The 20,512-nt window shown below is 32.5% G+C and overlaps 1 long non-coding RNA gene across 1 annotated transcript in view; it reads right to left on the reverse strand.

Moving 5' to 3' along the window:
• Nucleotides 1–13,152, reverse strand: part of LOC306660966 — a 40,411-nt gene extending 27,259 nt beyond the window's left edge. The window contains exons 1-2 of the long non-coding RNA XR_013763802.1: nucleotides 13,001–13,152; nucleotides 2,104–2,175 (exon numbers count right to left, since the gene is read on the reverse strand). This is a non-coding gene — a long non-coding RNA (uncharacterized lncRNA). The remainder of the gene's footprint in view (nucleotides 1–2,103; nucleotides 2,176–13,000) is intronic.
• Nucleotides 13,153–20,512: the final 7,360 nt, after the last annotated feature.

Consider the following 20,512-nt stretch of genomic DNA (forward strand, 5'->3'; position numbering starts at 1 on the left):
CTTGATCATTCTTTATTATTCCTATTTTTGTTAGGAAGAAAAAGAAAAATGATTTAAAACTGTCCCAATATCAGCATAGGAGACATGAGATATACTTTCCTTTTTTGAAGGTCACCATTATTTTATTGAAAGATCACTATAAATTTACTACTAGGCATCCTGCATTGGGCATTAACTACTTCTTAAAAACTCAAGAGTTTGAGAACCTAAAAGTTATGTTCAGACATAAAGTGTCCCCTAATGGCCCATAGGCTAAAATCTTGTTTGCTATTGGGAGGTGGGGAACTTTGAGAGAATGGGGCCTGGTATGTGCAGGCATGTCCTGGAAGGAGATATTGGATCCTGGCCCCTTCTCTCTCTCTTATGCTTTGCTTTTATGCCACCATCAGATGAGAAACTTTGTTCCTCTATGTGCTCCCTACAATGATGCTCTGCCTACCCACAGGCCTAAAGTAATGGGGCCAAGTAACCATGGACTAAATTCCTGAAACCATGAGTAAAATACTTTTTCTCCTTTAAGTAGAATTCCTCAGGTATTTTGTCACAATGACAAAATGTGATTAACACACTAAAATTGGAATAGGAAAACCTGAGATTAGAATGTGATTTCGCAGATATGTTCTATAAAGAGAAGGCACGATAAGGAATGTGATAGGCAGGGAAAGAGATAAGAGTTGATCCATATTCGGCATATATTTGGTAAAGCACTCAGACACCTTACATATGTTAGCACACAAAATATGGAGATATTAAGAAAATGGAGTGAAAACTACATATTTGGTACTGAAACCCAGGGGTCCTATATGCCTGGCACTAAGAAACACAATATCCTTCTCTATATTCCATTATTTCTGATCTTATCCATTCACCTTCCCTGTTTTCTCCACACAAACTCTACCATTCTATGTTTGTTGTGAAAAAAAATCTCTGAGCCTAGAAAATAAACTTTAAAAGTTAATAAAGCTTCAGATAAATGTGTTACTTAAATGAGGTTGACCCTGCAGTATTTACTTCAAATAGAGTATATATAAACATTTGTATTAAATATGTATTTAATGAACTAAAGATTAATATTAGAAGCATATTTATGATTTCATGCCCCCAAAATACTCCATTATATAATTTATGAGACCAAACTGTAGAAAACTACTTCCAAATACTTAGAAATGATAAAGAGATACAATAAAAATAGTTTAATAATACACATATTCCTGTAAGTTTTATTATATTCCATAAATCTATCTCATTAATCATGTTTAAATATACACTAAAAGTTTAGTCATTGTAGCTTTATATTATGTTTCTATGTCTGGTAATACATCTTATTTTTAATTGTTTTGGTTATTTTCTTCTGTTTATTCTTTCATATGAGTTTGATATTATTTCACACAGCTGAAACATTAGTTTTTCTAACTTTCATTGCTACATTATTATATATGTTAGAATAAGGAGAGAGAGGGAGAGATTTCTACATCATTAATGAATCTTCTGTATCTAAATTATAGTTTTTATTTACCTCTATGTATGTTCATAGTTTATAACTTGTAATAGTATGTCACAAAATATTCTGGTTATACTTACTTTTAAGTTTCAGGTTATGTATTACTTGGAAATTTCTGGTTACATTTAATTTTAAATCTTAAGGATATGTGAATATCCTTTTATAGACTCTGCTCTGCATTACACTTTTCTGAAATTGTTTTCAGAGTCCAAAGCCGATGATTACCTGAGATGATTATTACTGTTTCATCTGAATAATGCTCACGTTTCACTGTTCTGTTATATTTTATAAGCCTCCCTCTCTCTTCATCCTAGCTAGAGTTATATGTTTGGATTACTCAGGACTCTTGGGTAACATTTGATTTCCCTCCTCAGATCTACATCTGAAAAGAGGGTGGATGTTCTCTGCTCCTCAGGTAGTTCTCAATTTATATGACACATTCATCTAGTGAACACTTTTATACCACAGTGGGATCTTCTAATTCATAGCCGAGGTTTCAGATATGTTTTCCCATTAAAGAATCTGGAATTTAATCTCCCCCACAACACACTCTGGTATCAGGGGTGAAATAGCTTCTGAACCAGCTTACTTAAATTACTTACAGTAAGGACACTCTCCAGGTGGCACGATATTACTGGCATCTTTGCCTTCCTTTATATCATACTTTTTTTCCTCTCTGAGTGGACAAATGAACACAGGGAAAAGTTGTTTTATATGTGCTTCAATAATATAATAAGGATAATTTCTTGGTTAAATATATCCAAGAATTTTGGGCATGGGATATTAAGTGGGGTAAGAAAACTCATTTTCTTTTTAATTATTGGTTGACATCAGAAAATTAAGGAGACTTCTCAAAGAAGAGATATCATGAAATAAAAGAAGTCAGTAAGCTCCAAAGAAAAGCTTTAACCTTTGGATCAAGTATCTTCGGTGATCAGTAAATAAAACCCAGGACTTCTGCACTCAGGAGGCTAGATCTTAGATTTCTCAGAAAAATCCCCCTTATTTAGCAGGTGAATTAGGAAAAACAAATATCACATAGAGATAGCACAATGATGGAGATCCATGTCTATCTCAACCTTACACGGATAAAAATCCTTAGCTGAAGTAAAGTAAGTAAAGGAAAAAGCTGCCAGGAAAATTTTCTAATTACACACTCTTGGTATGCCACCCACCTGAAAAATCTGCTGAAAATGGATTTGAAGGTCATAGAAGATTGGTAGTGGGCAAGATCTTAAATAGAAAGAAATAATGTCCTTTCCAAAAGGATGCAGTTTCTAGCCTTAGAGATATGGATAGACAAAAGATGTAGTTACCGTTTTAGCTTATATATTGTAATACAGGTGACTTGAATAATTATAGATTTAGGCTTCTTTTTTGGAAGACTTTAAAAACTTCTCAATTGGCAAATAAAATTTGTATGTGTATATATATATATATATATATATACACACACACACACACACACATACATATTCATAGCATATAAGGTAATGATTTAATATATGTATACAAGTTTGAATGAATAAATGATGCTAATAAATATTGCATTACCTTACATTATTTTGTGGTGAGACTACTCAAAATCTAGCAATTTTCAAGCATTCAATATATTGTAACTAATTGAGATATTTAGGTTTCTTGATTTTGTAAGTACATAGTTTAAGGGCACATCTTGAAAATATATAACATTCAATTATATTGTTTCTCTTCTGTTAATATTTAGTTCATTAAAAAATCTATAGAGTTCTTTTCCTCACCAACAGTTCTCTTTGAGCTGTACTAATTTTGGATGATATTCACCCTTTTATGATGCATGATTTTTTTTATTAATATCTACCAAATGTTGTACATCTGCCAGTAGAAACAGAAGGCGGTAAGAGGGGTGAAATACATGGTCTCCAGCACCTGTTACAGCCTCGTATCATAAAATAAATTATGGAAATATGCTTGAAACCATAAAAAATGCCAGTATAATTTTGGGATAAGCTTTAATCTTCTATACTTAGAATTAATTGATCAGACACATAATGTTTAAGGACAAATATATAGATGCATATATTTACCTAGAATTTTTGTCAAGTTAAAATAAAACACAGTAGTCCTTTCTTACCTTGGGGGATATATTCCAAGACCCCGAAAGACTCCTGAAACCTCAAAAGTACTGTATCTCATATTTACTACATTTTATCCTATGCACATGTACTTACGATAAAGTTAAACTTATAGGTGAGATATAATGAGAGGTTGACAATAACTAACAGTAAAATAGAAAATTATAATAATATACTGTAATAAAATTTATATAAATGTGTTCTCTCTCAAAGTATCTTATCATATTAGAGATTTTAGTCTCAACATATGGTTTCATTTCTTTCCTTAAGTCAAGACCTTTCACTTTTCTTTTAACTTCTCTTTTCCTCCTTGGATTTCTCATTCTTTAAGGACCAGATCCTTCCTGCCCTATAGAAATCAAGGATTGTTTTCTTTTCAGTTAAGTTTTCTCTTCTTTGTTCTTATTCATGCTTAAATTTCTTTATTGAGTTTGTTGTGACTTTATTTTAGTTTTACCTGCTTGACTCTTTTATTGCTAGGTTTTAATGTACTAGACATCAGAACAAGTGTTATTAAGCTTTATGTAGTAGGATGTAGCTAGTTGATAAGATTGGATGAATGAATGATTGAATGATGACTAGATAGTGAATAAGTAAGTGAAGTAAATATTTTCCTAGAGTTCCCTTCCTACTCTCTTTTTCTGCTTCTCATTCTGTGACAGGCATGGATGTGTATCTGCATTTCATGACAATCACAAGAATTAATAGAGCATGTATCTGATTGCTTGGCACTCATCAAAGGGTCTTGTATTTTGTTTTTTAGGTAACTTGTATATTTAATGCAAGCCAATGTAGTCAGTAGGCAAACTTTTGAGAAATTGCTTAATTGAACTCTTGTCACAAAATTAATTAATCAAAATACAGAATACACCTCTGGAATTTGGTGATGTTATTTTTAATGAACATTGAGTGAAGAATAGGTGAGTAATGAAAGTGTTTTCTATACCACTCGTACAACTATCATTATAAATTCTTTGTATGCAAATAATAGATTCCTCTTCATAAAACAGTTTTATAAAACTCATTTAAAAAATTTTGGACAGAGATGAGATATTTAATAAAACCAACTGTATTTACTTAAATAAGTTTAAAATGCTTAGGCAGTGTGGTCTTTATTATTTTGAAAAGAGGCGCTTAAGTCTCACAGATATAAAGAAAAATGGCAATTTAAAAACTGTAATAATTATGATTTAATAACATGATTTTTGGTCATGCTTATGGGTAATATGTAGAACACAAATGCATTTGACCTTATGTTTTCACACACAAGTGCACTTTTAATTTAGATAATATCATTCTATTAGAATAGATTCTTTCCAGAATCATTCAGTTGAATAAAATTATTATTTTAAAATTTTAAGAACACTAGCTGAAGGTCAATGATTCTCTACAGACATAAATGTTAAGCCAAGGTTTATGATTATTTTGTTCCCTCTAGTGATGGCACCAGGGCAAGTGAGTCCTAAATTTGTAAATGTGCAATTTGCATCTGGTAATAAGTCAATGATACTTGTTGCATTATGTAAAAGCTACCGTTACTAAATTTGAGGAATGCTCTTTTAAATCTACTGAAACTATTAAGAGTAAAATAAAATTAAAAGCAAGTACATAGGCTATGTTATACAAAAGAGTAAATAAAATAAAATCAGGTTATCTTTCCTGTCTCAATATACCAGTTAAATAATAGTCAAATAAAATAATAGGTATAATTATATGCATACTTTATGGAAGAAATTCTCAGAAGAGTTTCCTTTCCTTTTTGCTGTAGCGCCACTAAATCAGTACACTCTCTACAGAAGTCAGATTAAGAAATGAAATCAGTTCTTAATCTTAAAAACCATTAGTGAGAAAGACAAAAATTGGGGTAAAAGTATAAAATAAAGTAACATGATTATTAAAAATAAAAATTGAAATAGAAAGGTCTTAATGTAATCAAGAGTCAAAGAGAATCAGTATGCATGTTTCTATTCTATTTCATTACAATTTTTTTCTTATTTTAACTTTTGTTGTAAACTTGTTTTAAGATTTTTGTTTTCGGAGATAACACTAGTGAAAAATGGAAAAATGCTGCTCTATCCCAAATACTCATTAAAGTCCAAATTATTTGTTTTATATGGTTAAAATAAGAAAAACTGATCACAGTATGATTTCATCATATAGAATTTTTTTCATTATTTTCCAATGATTACAGAAGGAGATAATAAGGGGAATAATAAAGTACAATAACCACATCGTGAATGGGTTCCAAACTTATTACAGTCTAGTTACTAAGGATAAAAGCAGTCTCTGTGGAAAATAAAGTCTAGCTGATGTTTGAGTCATCTCTTTATGAGAGGTGCTAGAGACAGATGGTTTCACCAACACAGCAGAGATTCATGGTGACACATGAGGTCCCTAGGCACTGGAGACCAGTGCTGGTGTTGGCCAGTGAGGCTTCAGAAATGACTCAAATAGCTTATAAGCCATGGCCCCATCTGAGACTAAGCTCCTAGTTTAGGGATAAGCAACTGACAGAACAGAGGCCTGCCATAGCCTTGGCTTTCAAACTGTCTGTCAAACTCTGGGATTTATATACAATTTGGAGTCCAAGAGTTGAAGTCAATAACTCACATATGGGGTTTGCTAAGGGTGATGCAGCATGAGAGAGAGAGAGAAGATTCCAAATTCTTCTCCTGATAAAACATGCCATTCATGTAGCAAAGTATATCAGTTTTTGGAATCATTTCAAAGCTACATGACATTGTATCTCCTCTAGGCATTTACAATTCATATTAATATATGACACTGAAAAATTACAATTTAAAACCTGCTTTGATATTTTTGAATGTGCTAGGTACACAGAAACAATTTGGCTCTATTTAGAGCACATGTGAATTCAATTAAATACATGGAAAAGTGGTTTTTATTCAAACTTTTATATTAAATTCTGCAAATAAAAAAAACATTTTAAATAGTTTTCTGACCCATATGTAATGTTTAACAAACATCAATATTTTTTCAATGAAACAAATATTACATAGAATTGCTTATCCACAGGGTGGCCAGGTCATTACTTAAGTAACATTCTTTCATTAGTAAATTTTTACTTTAAATTATCTATTGTATATAGCACATAAATAGAAATACTAATGATTGCAATGTTTCTCACAACTTGCAATTTTTCCTTTAGGATATCCAAAATGCAATTATTACATGAAAATATATGAAAAATTTAACATAAAACATAATAGTCTTCTAAGTCCTTTTCCCCAAAATGTGCTCCTTCTGCCACAGCAAGGAATAAGAATAGTTTCTTTGTGGCATTCTTAATTTTGTAGAATTTTAAATTCATTTTAGCCATGACATTCTTCAAACATAAAGAAAAAGATAGATATACCAAATGCAGCAAATGTTCAATTACTCATCAACCCAATTTAACATATACTAAGCTTTTTTTCTTAAATAGTAATAGTTTTTCAAGTTCATGAGTATGTGTGAATATCTCTACTTTTAACATGGCATTAATGATTCTTTGAAATATCACTTAGGGTTCATGCTTTTTAAATTGCATATATTTTATTCTTTGTCTTGTTTGCTAATAAATTATATTTCTTTTAAAGTGTTTTAAAAAGATGATTTTTGCTAATGCTAATTCTTTATTAAAATACTTATGATATATTGTTTTTTAATTTTTTGTTTTAATTACTTATACATGACAGTACAATGCATTTTGATACATCATATATGATGGAATATAATTTCTCATTTTTCTGGCTGAACAGGATGTAGAATCCCACTGGTTGTATAGTTATATATGTACATAGGGTAATAATGTCTGATTCATTCTACTATCCTTCCCATCTCCATACCCACTCCCTTCCCTTCACTCACCTCTACCTAAAGTAACTCTATTCTTCCCTAGAGCGCCCCCCACAAATCTTTGACTTATTGTTTTTTGCTTTTTATAATCTGCATAGAACTTGTCATTGCAATATAATCAATGTGTTACTCATTGTTATCATGTTTTCTACATTCTATTTTGAATATTTCATATTTTCCTCATGAAAATTATAAATTGTGTAGCTTTTGGCTACCTCATAACGTATTAATTTATGTTTATATATAGGATGGTAATCCTTTAATTTTTTTTCAAGTGGACATTTATTTGGAAAGTGAGTCATGTGTGTTAAGTCTTTCCACCCATGCACAGTTGCATATGAATGTCCTTTGGACCTAGAACATTTTCTTACAAAGATATCAAGCACTCTCACCATCTGTTCTGGGCATATCTCTTTGGGAATATATTTACCAGTTCAGAAGTTTTGTACTGTTTTGTACTATTTGAACATATCCTACCTGGCCAATCCCTGTTCCTTATCTGTCCTTGTATAGGAGAAATAGAAGGAGACGATGAGGGATTCTTCACCTGAAGCACAAGAGGACTCAGGCTGATCATCTTCCTCTATCAATTGAGGGATTATTTTCACTGGCCATAATGGATCAAAGCACTGTATTGAAGCTGATGTTTCTATCTCTTGTCTATGTGAGTAAACATTGTTCCCTTGAGTGCCAGTGTGAGGTGTGTCTTTGTTGGCCACCTCAACATCTGCAAACCATGGAGAATTTTAACTTTCTAGGTCTATTGTTGCTGGTGGATGACATTATTATGGGGCTTGCTATCCTCCATGTGATAGGACTCTTCTCATGGAAGTGGTAATGAGGGTCAATAGTTCAAAAATATTCATTGATATGAATTCTGTTTAGTGAATCAGTTATTTCTTCTTTATTCCTTTGAACTATTTCCAACTTTGTCTACCAAGTTTCTTTATAAGTCTTATCTTGCATCTAGGTTTCCCATTCTGTTCCATTGCCTTATCATTTTACTTTTGCAGTGCAACAAACTTAATGGTTATGCATTTTGATTGAATTGCTATTTTTTAGGAAGAGTTGCCACTTCTTTAATCAGACTCCAAACTAGACTAAGGTCAATATGGGGATACCTGAAAGCAGGTAAGATGTTGAGTATTTTAAAAAATCATTTCTGTCTCCACATGATTTCTGATTGGCATAAATGGAGGTTATATGCAAATTCCTAGAATCTACCTTTTATGATCATATCAGTAACAAAAATTCCCCCTGCAAAACAAATTTCAAAAATACATTCATTTCTTTGAAATAACCAACTCTGCTTCATGTTGCAAGACTTGGTACACAATCTTACTTGGAAGCTTTGTACCTTGCTCTACCAGGAAGGTCTCCTCTTCCTTTCACTCTGCTGCCTCTGCCTTATGAGGTTGGATATGGAGGAGGTGTTGAGGGTATGGAGAAACACTTCCTTGATCAGTGCATCTGCAATCTGGTTTTGACATCCTCTGGATGTGATGGATTGACAGGCATTAACCTCTTTTTTTTTTGGATAGATTTTGCAGGGTTTTCACAAATTCATAGTTACCAGAACATTTGGATCCCTATGATCTCTGTATATTCCTATAGTGTCATCTTTTTTTTTCCCCCCAGGTGAGGAATCATCTTAGTTGAGACCCTGTGAAAATATTCGCATCTCTCTGTTTTTCAGGAGCCAAACTGGCAATCAGATGGATGAACTTATACTTGCTTCCACAGTGTCTCTGAAAGCAACTGAAGCACAGTGTGCTTCAGTTACAGTGTTCTGAAGCAGCCTTTTGCTACTGGATGCCAGAGCAATCTTATTGGTCTTAGGAACTCCCTGCTGTCCATCAGTGTATATCAAAAGGGTCCACTCATGTGCTTGTGCCAACATTCCAGGTAATAAGTATATTGGAGAACAAGAGAGAGTTTGCATAACACTCCAACAACTCTCTTTGAAGAATTACCCTTTAAGATATTTTGCCTAATCATGTTTGCTCTTTCCCTAGAGCAGTGCTATCTAATAAAGCATGTGCTATAAACAAAATGATTTTTTCTACACTGTCCAATGTGGCCATCAGTAGCCATAAATAGCTTTTGAGCTGTCATTTCTTTTTCATTTACTTGAGTATTTTAATACTGTCTACTTTAAATGTTCCTCATTTAAAATGTGGCTACAGTGAATGTAAACCAGATTGATAAATTTTATTTTCTTATAAATAATTAAAATCAAAATTAAAAATTTCATGTTTTTTGGTGGCTATTGTAATACAATAAAAGTGAAACCTTAAAGTTCTTTGGGGAACTGTGGAACTCAAGCTGAATTTTTATGACACAAATAAACTGTCCTATAACTTTTCTTGTAAGACTACTTCAAACTTTGTCTTCAGCTCTGCAGCTCTAGGTAGACGTTTTAAATAGTAAAATTTCCCACTGAAAAGCCTTTTTCAAATAACTGTACATGAGTTTTTTTAATCTTCAGAGATGACCATATATTTTTGATCTGTTTTATTTTAATGTGATGATATAGATGGATAAATTTCCTAAAATAAGTCAGCTATGAATTCTAGGGACAAAATTTCTGTGTTAATGATTTAATATTTAAATACATTGCCAAATGTAATTTGTTTTAAATTTTATGATCATATTAGTAATGTGAGAAAGAACTTTTTATTTTACTTTCTGGTAGTTGCCTTGACTACTTTGGAATTAATAGCATGCAGGCCTTGGTAAGTGAGCTGGGAAAATATTTTTTATTGTGCTTCTCAGAAAATTTATGAAAAACTGTGCATCATCTTGATAAAACCCACATGGTCCTGATTTTCATTTTCTACCAAGAAGTTTGCACATTTGTTTAATTTATTAAGTGATGATTGTTCATTTAAATTTTTATTGGTCAATTCTATTAACACCTAATTTTTAAAAAATCATAATTTTAGTTGTACAAATTTATGCAGCTCAGAGTGATGCAAGGGTACAGTGAGTGTGTAATGTTAAGTTCTAATTAAGAAAGTCAATCAGTGGTGTTAAATAGTTTATGTTGCTTCTTTAAATTCTTCCATTCATATGTTTCAGTTCATGCCCTTATTTAGAATGCATCTTTGTTAATAGGGATAATGCTTTTCAATCACAGTGACTAATTCCATCAACTCTGTGATGTCTAAGGGTATTTGGCAAAATATTACTTTTACTTTTTGCACTCCATCTCCTTTATTCTGTTAGTGATTTTATAACAGTTTATATTAAAACTCATACAGAACAATAAACAAGAGGCAATAGAAGGCCTCTTTGAAAGGCAGCCTTATAGTTCTTTGAAAACCTGAAGTGTAAGTTATAGTTTGGAAAATGGACTCTAACCAAAAACCCATAAGAAAGAATTTATGAAGTTTAAGCACCAATGTGGAGACAATCACATCTCTCTTGATCTTGATTCTAATATTTCATCCTTCAAATTTAGAGCATATCAATATTCTCTAAACTAGCGTATATATCATTCTACTAGAATTAAAACCACATTGTGTATTTCACTCTAAATTGCATTTCTTTGTGATTGGATACACTTTAGTTTGTTGGTCTACATTTCCTGTCTCTTTTTTTATTCTGTGAAACATTAAACCAAGTTAGTTTTTACTTGAAAAGCTGTTATTAAATGTTATTATACGTTATTTGTTTTTGCCCATACCATAAAATTTTTGCTGGGCTCTTCCCTCACACATCCTAAAGTCACCATTTTTATTGTATTGTTTAGCTAGTGAAACTGGTCAATGAATATTTTCACACTGTCTTTGACCTTTCCAATTTGAATTTTGGAGATACTGTACTTAGAATTCTCTAAATTGTCATACTCAAAGTACATATTCTTATATTTAGGCAGGCATATGTGTGCATGTATATACACAGGTATATTTGAATATCTATTATATTATTATAGTGGGTTCTCTGTAATTTAATTGGAAGTTTAATAAAATTAATATTTGGTAATTTGTAATTAGGCAGTAAACAGTTGATACATTTGCAATTTTTCTATGTCATGATTGTAATATAACAGATATGATTAGAATATAGTATGACTTTACAAGATTTTTATGAGCATAGGCACTATGTGTCAGTGAAAATCTGTCAGACCAGAAAGAGCATGAAACATATATGCAGAAAGAAATAAAGATCATGTTTCTGACTACGTACTTTAGGAGAGTAGTAATTTTTGAGACCTGGATGTGTACCCAAATAGGATTCTGCAAAACTCCACTCTATTCTTATTATAATTGTTCTTTTGCTGAAGAATATTTCAAATGGCTTTTCTCGTACAATTCAAAGTATTCCAACTAAATCAATTCACTCCCAAGATAAAAGCAGAACCAAGACAAATAGTTCCACGAGTTTAAAATATTGGTTAGAGAAATTAGATGGCAGTGACTTTCCATTTCTAATTTCCTATCTCTGTGAGAAAGATAGATGGGACTATAACTAATAAGACAAGATTTCAAATGATGAAACATGTACTATCACTGATGTACCATCTATTTGAATAACTGTAGCAATGCTTAATGGATGTGGGAGGCCAGTATGAAGCACATATTTAAAAGGTACTATTAAAGAAATAGGTGAATTTGATGCAGATCAAAGAATTTTCCACAAGGTAGTTTTCCATGATTCATATGCCTAAGGTCTAACCCCATAAAATAGTATGTTTCTGAATCAAAGTTTGTGTTTTCTCAGGATAAGATTTTTGAAGAAGCGTTCATATTTCTCCATCAGAGCCCTATAAGATGCTTTCATCACAGACTTATTAGACTCAAAAACCCATTCTTAGCAGTCTATAACTCGGCATGATGCAAGCATCATCCACAAGATCTGAATGATAAAACACTTGAGTAAAATTCTAAACACCTCAAAACAAAGGCATTTACAATTGATAATGGTTCAGATAATAATTATTGTATTCTGACTTTGTGTTAAATGTTCTAACTTTTTTGGGTATAATAATTATTTTATTCACATTGTAACTATATAAGATTAAGATTGTTGTTATTGCCTCTGAGGAACAGGGTTCTAATAAGAGACAGGCTCAAGATCACATAGTCAGACAGTGGAAGAACTGTAATTTGAATCTGGACAATCTGGCTCCAGATGATGGTCACCAGATGTGATTCTGCTTTGTGACTGCTATAGCAAGACTAGAGAGAAGAATAACAATTCAGCTTTAAAAATAGCCTCCAGTGCATGTGTCTCCTCTCTTTTCTTATTGTAATCATGTAATTTTTGTACTTTACCTCCATGTTTCACTCTGCTGAGATGGATAAAGTATTCTAAAATGTGGTTACATATGCTCTATAATTTGATATATTCCTTTAATAAATATTTGTTGAGAACCTCATCAAAAACTAATCACTGTGCAAGGTACAGTACAATATAAAACAGACTGTATTTCTGTAGCTTCTAACCAAGGTGGGCTGAGATAAACCATGAATTATACAACCAAGCAATTATGAAAGGCAGAAACAATGATTGTTAATCTTACCTGGATATGTAGGATGACTCCTGAATTAGACTGGTTGGGAAGCATTTATGGGAGGAGCTGAGATTTTACCTAACATGCTGTAATTGCCTTTCTCTGATTTTCACAAATGCAAATCTTTCTTGGAACAGTCACCTAATTCTTTATCCACAACTCCCTCATGAACCTCCAAAAACGAGGAGCAGAAAAAACAAACAAATCTACAATGAAATATTTAACTTTGCTTATTAGAGTTTACTGATCAAGAGTTGCCTTTAATTCTTTATTATGGTTACCTGCTTCTTTCAGCCATGGGTGACCTTGAAATAGTTCTCAGTACATCTACCTCGTTCAGCTCTGCTGACTTCTTTGATCAGTCTTCCTTTTCTTCCATAACAGTTATCATCTAAACTTCCAAGAAGAATAATCTAAGTTGCTCTTGAGCTATGTATGCCTCAAAGTCTATATTTTCTCCCAAAAACCTATTGCTTTCTTTTTGCATTGCCCAGAGGTGTTGGGATGTCTCAGAAACATCTTTGGAATATTTTGGCAATGTTTTGAAAAAAAAATTTAGTTCCACATACAATATCTATATTTTAGTCATATCACTGATTTGTATTAGATAATTCTGCTCCATGGCATCTTAAATGTTATTCTATATGTGTTAGGATTGGCTTCCATTAAGATTTCAGTTGTGATCTGTTCTAGGAATTCAACTGATTCAATATCATCAGAGTAAAAAATCAGTTATTAGGTGTCCAAAGAAATTGACTTTCCATCAGGATTGCTATATCAAGCAGTTATTCTTCAGAATTGAAGATGAAATAAAAATCTCCAAATCTCCAAGATGAAATAAAGATCTGTATCTCAAATCTCCAATAAACTGAATCTGTGACTACTATGCCAGCACTAGAAGGAAATAATTAAAGAAATATTACATTGATCAAAGACCTCACACATGAATGAATCTCTATAGAAGTGTAGCTAAGTAAAGCCAATTCTAAATTAAACATTAGAAAAAAATCTAAATGGCAGGAAATAATAACCATCTCTTTATAATAACATTGTAGATAATCTCAAATGTGCAATTAAAAGACATAGACCAGAAGAGTGGATTAGAAAACCATACCCAATTATTTGTCATTTATCAGACTCACTTTAGAAGCCAAGATATCCATAGGCTGAAGATGAAAAGTAGAGAATGACATCAAATATGAATAGCTACTCTTAACATCAGCCAAAACAGACTTCAAGTCAAAATTAATCAGAAGAGACAAGGAAGGTCGTTTCAAATTGGCAAAGGAACTAGCCAATAAGAAGATACAATGATTGCAAAAATGTATGCCCCAAATGTTGCCACACCTACATACATTAAAATAATCCTACTCAATATAAAAAAACAAATAGACTCCAACACATTAGTACTGAGTTCAACACACCTCTCTACTAAATCAAAAGTTCACCTAGACATAAACTAAGTAAAGACTCTTAAGATCTAAATAGTACTATAAATCAAATGACCTTAACAGACATGTATGGACTATTTCATTCATTGACAAATGAATTCATTTTCTTCTCAGCAAAACTTCTCCAAAAGAGACCATATTTTAGGACACAAAGCAAGTCTTACCAAACACAAAAAATTTGGTAATTCCTTATATATCTGAACATAGTGGAATGAAATTGGAAATCAATAACAAAATAAAAAAGCAAACATTTTTAACATGTGGAGAGTGACTAAAATAATTTTTTAAAGATACATTTATTTTTCATTAACTTTTTTGACAGTACTAATTTTTTTAAAAAAATATTATTTTCATACACGTACATGGGGAAATAATGTCTGTCTCAGTCTACCATCCTTCTCATCCCTACTCACCCCACCCCTTCCCTACTCTCTTCTGTACAATTCAAAGTTCTTTCATTCTTCCCTACCCACCTCCCACTATGGATCAGCATCCACTTATCACAGAAAATATTCAGCCTTTGGTTTTTGGGGATTGGCTTATTTCACTTAGCATGGTATTCTCCAGTTCCATTCATTTACCTGAAAATGCCATAATTTCATTCTTCCTTAAGACTGAGGAATATTCTATTGTGTATATGTACCACATTTTCTTTATCCATTTATCTGTTGAAGAAGGGCATCTAGGTTGGTTCCACAGTCTAGCTATTGTGAATTGAGCCACTATAAACATTGATGTGGCTGTATCTCTGTAGTATGCTGATTTTAAGTCCTTTGGGTATAAACCTAGGAGTGGGATAACTGGGTCAAATGGTGGTTCCATTTCAAGTTTTCTGAGGAATCTCCATACTGCTTTCAAAAGTGGTTGCACCAATCTGTAAACCCACCAACAATGTATCAGGGTCCCTTTTCCCCACATCCTTGCCAACACTTGTTATTGCTTGTTTTCTTGAAAATTTCCATTCTGACTGGAGTGAGATGAAATACTAGAGTAGTTTTGATTTTCATTTCTCTAATTGCAAGAGATGAACATTTTTTCATATGTTTTTGATCAATTGCATTTCTTCTTCTGTGAAGTGTCTGTCCAGTTCCTTTGCCCATTTATTGATTGGGTTGTTTGTTTTTTTGATGTTAGGTTTTTTGAGTTCTTTATATACCTTGGGGATTAATGCTCTATCTTTTATATATCTTGAGATTAATGCTCTATCTGAGGTGTGTGTTTTAAAGACTTTTCCTATTCAATCAGCTCTCTCTTCAAATTAGACTAATATACTTTTTGAATAAGAAATGGGTCATAAAAGAAATCAGGGGGGGAAAAATTTTTCTGAAACAAAAGTAGATACTCAATATATCAAAATCTCTGGGACACTTATGAAAACAGTTTTAAGAAGAAAGTTTATAGCACTCAGTATCTACATTAAAAATGAATCAAAATGCAGTCTGTAAAACAAAGATTTTAATTGAAAAAAAAAATGAATAAGCCAGGCTGGAGCTGGAGCACAGTGGTGGAGCACTTGTCTCACATGTGTGGGGCACTCAGTTCGATCCTCAGCACCATATAAAAATAAATAAATAAAGATATTATCTACCTATCAATAAAAAAATATTTTAAGTAAATAGAAGAAGAAGCCAAATTTAAAAATCTAATGTTAAATCTCAAGGCTTTAGAAAAGCAAGAAATAATTCCCAATCTAGTAGAAAAATATAATAAAGATCATAGCCAAAATTAATGAAACTGAGAATAATAAAAACAACATAATCAATGCAACAAAGAGTTGGTTATTGGAAAGATAAACAAGATGGATAAAGCCTTAGCCAAAATGACCAATAAAGAGAGGTGGGGAAGGGAAGACCCAGTTCAATAAAATTAGACATAAAAAGGAAGATGTCACCACAGAAATTTCTGAAATCCAGAAGATAATTATATTTCAATAAATTAGAAAATCTAAAAGGTATTGAAAAATTTTAGATGCATATGACTTACCCAAATTGAACCAAGAGAATATATTAATCCTAAGTAAAATAATATCAAACAATGAGATTGAAGCAGTAATAAAATCCTTCCACAGGAAAAGCCCATGACCAGATATATTCTCAGCTGAATTCTACCAGACCTTTAAAAAATAACTAAAGCCTATCCTCTATGTTATTTCATGTAATAGAAAGAGAGGGAACACTCCTGATACCAAAGTAAGATAAGAGCAAACTCAGAAAATTACAAATCAACACAGACACAAACATCCTTAATAAAATGTGAACAATCCCACTCCTGGGTTTATACTCAAAGGACTTAAAATCAGCATACTACAGTAATGCAGTTACATCAATGTTTATAGCAGCTCAACTCACAATAGCTAGATTTTAGAACCAACATAGATGACCTTCAACAGATGGATGGATAAAGAAAATGTGGCATATATACATAATGGAATATTATTCAGCCATAAAGAAGAATAAAATTATGGCATTTGCAGGTAAATGGATGAAATTGGAGACTATCATGCTAAGTGAAATAAGCTAATTTCAAAAAAACAAAGAATAAATGTTTTTCCTGATAAGTAGATGATGACACATAATGGGGGTAGGTGGGTGGGGGTAAGAGAAGAATGGAGGAACTTTGGATTGTACAGAGGAAATGAGAAGGAGAAGGAGACTGGGGTATGAAAGATGGAATGAGACAGACATCATTACCCTATGTACATGTATGATTACACAAATGGTGTGAATCTACATCATGTACAACCATAAAAATGAAAAGTTGTACTCCATTTGTGTATAACAAATCAAAATGCAGTCTGTTAAAATAAAAAAATAAATTTTAAAAAATGTGAACAATCCACAGTCAAAAAACATTAAGAAGATGCATATCATGTTCAAAGTTGATTTCATCCTAGAGGATGGAAGTTTGTTTCAACATATGAAAGTAAATAAATGTAATTCATCACATAAATGGACTTAAGGACATAAATCACATAATCATCTCAGTAGATGAAGAAAAAAAACCTTTGATACAACTCAGCATCAAATCATGTTAAAAACACTAAGGAAATTAGGATATAAGGAATTTACCTCAACATCATAAAGTTTGCATTTAACAAACCCAAAGCCAATATCATAGTGAATGCAGAAAAACTGAAATTATTTCTTCTAAAATTAGGAACAAGACTAGGATGTTAACTCTCACTACTCCTATTTAATTTAGTTCTTAAAACTCTAGACAGAACAATTAGGCAAGAGCAGAAAATTAAAGGGATACAAGTAGAAAAAAAGTCAAATTATTTCTGCTTGCTAATGACATCATCCTATACTTAGAAGCTCCCCAAAAAACTCCACCAGAAGACTTCTAGAGCTGATAACTAATATATAAACGAAGCTATGTAACAGGATACAAGATAATCATACAAAAATCAATGGCTTTTCTGTACTCCAATAATGAATCTGCTGCTCATGAAATCAGGAAATTAATTCCACTCACAAAAGTCTCAGGGGAAGAAAAAGAAAAGAGGGAGAAAAAGAAAAGAAGAGAAAGGAATAGGAAAAAAAAAAAAAAACTTGGGAGTAAGTCTAACCAAGGAGGTGACAAATCTGTAATGGAAAATTATAGAACATAGAAGAAAGAAATTGAAGAAGACCGTAGAAGATGGAAGGACCTTCCATGTTCTTGAACAGGGAGAATTAATACTGTCAAATTGGCCATATCACCAAAAGCAATCTAAAGATTCAATGTGGTCTCCATCAAAACATCAATGACATTCTTCACAAAACCATGAAAAATAGTCCTAAAATTTATATGAAGACTAAAAGGACCCAGAATGGACAAAGCAGATTGAGCAATAAAAGCAATATTGGAAGCATCAGAACACCAAACCTCAAATTCTAGGATTAGAGCCACCACATGATTGAGATATCCAATTCCTTGGTATTTATCCCAAAGAACTAAATTCACCATACTACAGAGATGCCTGCACACAAATGTCTATAGCAGCACAATTGATAATAATCAAATTATGGAACCAATCTAGGTGCCTTTGAACAGATTAATGGATAAAGAAAATGTGGTATATATACATAATGGAGTTTTATTCAGCCATAAATAAGATTGGAATTCTGTCATCTGCAGGTAAATGGATGAAGCTGGTCATCATGCTAAGTGAAATAAGCCAGACTCACAAAGTCAGAGGTCAAATGTTTCCTCTCATATGTGGAACCAAAAGAGACAAAGAATTTTACAAAAGGGGCTCTCATGACAATAAAAGAAAGAGCCGTGGAATACAGGAAGGTGGGCAAGAGGGAGGGATTGGTATGAGAAAGGGGAGGAACTATGGAATGAAGTTGACCAAATTATGCTATAGGCACATATGACTATATCACAATGGATTCTATATTTATATATAACTATAATGCAATAATTTAAAAAAAATAAATGGAAATATGTCTTATAGAGGAGGGGACTCAAGGGGAAGGGAAGAGGGAACCGAAGGAGGAATTACTGTGGCTTGAAATGGAGCAAATTTCTTTTATGCCTATATAAATATGTCAAAATGAATCCTATCATTGTCTTTAATTATAATATACTAATAAAAGCACAAAAAAGAAATTGGTCATAAATCCCTGAAATCTCTGAATCATTCATGAAATTCTCCCATTCAAGACATGAACCAGACTGACTAGAATCCTGTATATTCTATTGTGGGAGTAGAGAGGATGTAGTCTAGGAGTATGCTGTCAAGCTTTAATAATTGTTTTTTTTTCTGAACTGGTGTAGTCTTCAGTAACTGTTGAGATTTTTAGATAAGTTTCTGAAATAAATCAAAATGTCAATCAAACAAATGATAACTATTTTGTTAAATTATGCAGAATTGAACAGAATTACTATACATGGGGAGAGCACTGGATGGCAAAAGTAATCACCAGATATTAAATTCTCTGAGTCATTTGTCTAGGTTCTCTTTACCTCTGCATATCTTCAATGGAGACAACATTAAATGTCCATCCGGTTTTGATGTTCACCCTTGTAGCCCCCTGTGCTCTCTACAGGAGAAAATGTTTTTAGTCCCTCATTATTTTAAGTCTGTCTTTATTATAAAATCTTCATTTCTAGTTTTGAATAGCAATTATACAATATACATATAAGCTAGCGGTCCGTGCCTATGAAATTATGGTTAAGCGAACATAAACTTCCATCTCTAAGACCTGGCATATCTCTACTGGCTCCATTTGCCCACCAACTCTTTCTACTACTCCCTATCGCCCCTTTATTCTCACGTGGCCCATATCTTCTCCAGAGCCTTTTCTCTCTGTTCAGTGGAGAATCGGTCTTTCTGAATTTCTATCTCCAAATTTGCACTTTAAATCTAAAAGATTCTGTCTGAAACAACATCCTTGGATCTCAGGCATAGTGAAGAATTGTACAGTTCACACTAAAATCTCAAGGACATAGGCAGAAGGAAACTTGAATCCTTTTATAATGTCTTTGTGTATTGTTTGTGTTTTAGCAAATGTGTGTGCTTGTGTGTATAAAAATACATCAAAGGATATCTTCAGCAACTATGAGAACATACAATGGAGGAGGGCAAGACAAGAATGAGTTAAGGAGTGAGATTACAATCTTCATGTGGTAGCAGTTCCCAAACCATTTTTTCTGATATTATTTTTAAGAGAAAATGAAGCATTGTGGGGAAAATTAGAAACAAGAGTGTGTAGGCAGGGAGGAGGGAAGGGAAAAAGGAAGTATTGGAGGATGAAATTGACCAAATTAGTAACTTGCCATTCCCAGGGAATGTTTAAGTATATTACTACAGATACTTTAATTTAACACACCCCAGCTTAAAACTTAAAACATGATTCCTGCTAACTTTATGCAAGGTTTTCATGGTAATGCACAGACACACATATACAATGAAAGACAGTTTCACATAATCAATGGTTGTGGTACAGATACTACGTATCCTGCATTGCAAAATCACAAGTTTTTTTTCATGTAGACTACATTTTGTGAGCTAAACTTTTGTGAAATAAAAATCACAGAAAGAAATCCACTTTGTATTGTAATAAGAATGATGTTTAGTATA

This window comes from Sciurus vulgaris, assembly GCF_902686455.1.
Source record: "Sciurus vulgaris genome assembly, chromosome: 5".
Lineage (NCBI taxonomy): Eukaryota > Metazoa > Chordata > Mammalia > Rodentia > Sciuridae > Sciurus > Sciurus vulgaris.